Raw genomic sequence first — 3,677 nt, 5'->3', positions numbered from 1 at the left:
GCTTGGACCATTCCGAGGCGGCCCTGAAGCCTCTTCCGTCTAGCCGTTGGGTCCTTCTCGCCGCATCCCTCGCCTCGCACCCCGATTGCTATGCGGTGAGGCTCCTCGGCCGCCTTGGAACTATCTGTGTATCGGACGCGTCGCGGGATAAGGGGTTGTCACTGGTAGTCGCCCCAAGCGCGTCCGATGCTTGGACCATTCCGAGGCGGACCTGAAGCCTCTTCCCTCTAGCCGTTGGGGCTTTCTCGCCGCATCCCTCGCCTCGCACCCCGATTGCTATTCGGTGAGGCTCCTCGGCCGCCTTGGAACTATCTGTGTATCGGACGCATCGCGGGATAAGGGGTTGGCAGTGGTAGTCGCCCCAAGCGCGTCCGATGCTTGGACCATTCCGAGGCGGCCCTGCAGCCTCTTCCGTCTAGCCGTTGGGGCCATCTCGCTGCATCCCCCACCTCGCACCACGATTGCTATGCGGTGAGGCTCCTTGGCCGCCTCGGAACTATCTGTGTATCGGACGCATCGCGGGATAAGGGGTTGTCACTGGTAGTCGCCCCAAGCGCGTCCGATGCTTGGACTATTCCGAGGCGGCCCTGCAGCCTCTTCCGTCTAGCCGTTGGGGCCATCTCGCCGCATCCCCCAGCTCCTCGGCCGCCTCGGAACTATCTGTGTATCGGACGCATCGCGGGATAAGGGGTTGGCAGTGGTAGTCGCCCCAAGCGCGTTCGATGCTTGGACTATTCCGAGGCGGCCCCGCAGCCTCTTCCGTCTACCCTTTGGGGCCATCTCGCCGCATCCCTCGCCTCGCACCCCGATTGCTATGCGGTGAGGCTCCTCGGCCGCCTGGGAACTATCTTCGTATCGGATGCATCGCGGGATAAGGGGTTGTCACTGGTAGTCGCCCCAAGCGCGTCCGATGCTTGGACTATTCCGAGGCGGCCCTGTGGCCTCTTCCGTCTAGCCGTTGGGGCCATCTCGCCGCATCCCTCACCTCGCACCCCCATTGCTATGCGGTGAGGCTCCTCGGCCGCCTTGGAACTGTCTTCGTATCGGAAGCATCGCGGGATAAGGGGTTGTCACTGGTAGTCGCCCCAAGCGCGTCCGATGCTTGGACTATTCCGAGGCGGCCCTGCAGCCTCTTCCGTCTAGCCGTTGGGGCCATCTCGCCGCATCCCCCACCTCGCACCCGGATTGCTATGCGGTGAGGCTCCTCGGCCGCCTTGGAACTATCTTCGTATCGGACGCATCGCGGGATAAGGGGTTGTCACTGGTAGTCGCCCCAAGCGCGTCCGATGCTTGGACTATTCCGACGCGGCCCTGTGGCCTCTTCCGTCTAGCCGTTGGGGCCATCTCGCCGCATCCCCCACCTCGCACCCCGATTGCTATGCGGTGAGGCTCCTCGGCCGCCTTGGAACCATCTTCGTATCGGACGCATCGCGGGATGAGGGGTTGTCACTGGTAGTCGCCCCAAGCGCGTCCGATGCTTGGACCATTCCGAGGCGGCCCTGAAGCCTCTTCCGTCTAGCCGTTGGGGCCTTCCCGCCCCATCCCTCGCCTCGCACCCCCGATTGCTATGCGGTGAGGCTCCTCGGCCGCCTTGGAACCATCTGTGTATCGGACGCATCGCGGGATAAGGGGTTGGCACTGGTAGTCGCCCCAAGCGCGTCCGATGCTTGGAGCATTCCGAGGTGGCCCTGAAGCCTCTTCCGTCTAGCCGTTGGGGCCTTCCCGCCCCATCCCTCGCCTCGCACCCCGATTGATATGCGGTGAGGCTCCTCGGCCGCCTTGGAACTATCTGTGTATCGGACGCATCGCGGGATAAGGGGTTGGCACTGGTAGTCGTCCCAATCGCGTCCGATGCTTGGACCATTCCGAGGCGGCCCTGCAGCCTCTTCCGTTTAGCCGTCGGGGCCTTCCCGCCGCATCCCTCGCCTCGCATCCCGATTCCTATGCGGTGAGTCTTCTCGGCCGCCGCGGAACTATACCTGTTATTGCTACTGCATCCTTCGGCTGGTAACCTCCTCTGCCGCCTTGGAACGTTCTCTTTGTCGGACGCGTCGCGGGATAAGGGGTTGGCACTGGTAGTCGCCCCAAGCGCGCCCGATGCATAGACCGCTCCGAGTTGACCTTGCTTTCAGCCTCTCACATGCATAGACCTCTCTGAGTCGACCCTGCAGCCTCTCACGTTTAGCCTTTGGAATCTCGCCTCACAACATGATTGCTATCCTTGATGCATCCCTTGCCTCGAGCCCTGATTGCTTTCTTGGCTGCATCCCTCCTCTCCTCACAGCCCGGTTGTCATCACTGCTTCATCCGTCGCTTCATGCATTCTGGCTGCTGGGCCCTTCCCACCGCACACCTCGATTGCTATCTCTTCTGCATCACACACCCCGATTGCTATCTCTGCTACATCCCTCGGCTCTCACTTCTGCATCCTTCGCCTCCCACCTCGATTGCTATCAATGCTGCATCCGTAACCTCACACCCCGATTGCTATGCGGGGAGGCTCCTTGGCCGCCTTGGAAATTTCTGTGTGTCGGACGCACCGCGGGATAAGGGGTTGGCACTGGTAGTCGCCCCAAGTGCGCCCGATTCTTAGACCGCTTCGAGGTGACCTCGTAGCCTCTTTCGTCCAGGCTTCCTGCCTTCAACGCCCTTTTTACACCTCGATTGCTATGCGCGGGCTCGTTGGCGTCTATCACCTCTCTGCGAAGAGTGGCACGATGATTGTTGGGGTAAATCGTAGCAGTCCGATCTCTGGCCTTGGGCCATTGTGAGGGCTGATCGATTTCCTGTGCGCATCTCGTGTTCGCCCAGTAACAGACTCGACGACTTGTAATCGGTCTTGTTCCCGATTGTTCCTGGAGGTAGTCTTCGGAACTCTTGGATTTGACCTGTCACTCGAACTGTCCTCTTCCGAGGATGCTTGTGTGTGTGTGCTTGTGCCATTTCCTTGGCGGTATTAACGAGATATTAAAGAGCGGAGTGAGCGCCTCGCCCAGCTATGTTTGGGGCTCTCACTCCCTTACCCGGTGTGCGACCGCTTTGCACGTAGGTTGCGGAGCATCGCGACTCTTTCGATGTTTGGCGGTTGTCTTCCGGTGATGCGTTGGTCCCGAAGTGCACGTTACTAGCATTTCTGCCATTGTTCTCGATCTTTGGCACGTTCCTTCGTTGCAATTGGATATATATCTCCGTTTATACGCGCAGGCTTCTCCCGCCTATTCAGCGCTGTCCCACTCTCAGCACTCTCGTGGTCTCCTTGGCTTCTCTCTCCCGTGAGCGAGCTCTCTTCTCGAGTCTTTTCCATGTCCCATGGAGGTTGCCTTGCGAAATTCGGGCACACAAACGTGACCGGATAAGAGCGGAATTGCCTATGAGGAGAAGCTCACCTTAGGGAGCAGCAATGCCGAGTGTTTCGACAGAGGGTAGAGGGGGCGTTGTTTGGGCGGTTGCACAAAAGAGTGCTACGGTTGCACTGAAGGTTGCTTCTTCGTCTCCGACGAACTCTTCGAGGCAAAAAAGCTTGTATACGGGGTCGAGGTGGGACTGTTCGTGCGAGTTGCGCCACCAAAAGTGCGTAGGGGGCATATACCTGGGAAATGGATGTCTCTGAGTGGCCTTACTCGGTCGCGTGCACGGTGCATTCTCTAACGGCAGGACTGTCGCGAGCATGTGCGGTT

This window comes from Cryptomeria japonica, unplaced genomic scaffold (genome assembly GCF_030272615.1).
Source record: "Cryptomeria japonica unplaced genomic scaffold, Sugi_1.0 HiC_scaffold_272, whole genome shotgun sequence".
Classification (NCBI taxonomy): Eukaryota; Viridiplantae; Streptophyta; class Pinopsida; order Cupressales; family Cupressaceae; genus Cryptomeria; species Cryptomeria japonica.
The sequence above is the reverse complement of the archived record's forward strand: the minus strand, read 5'-3'. Positions refer to the sequence as shown.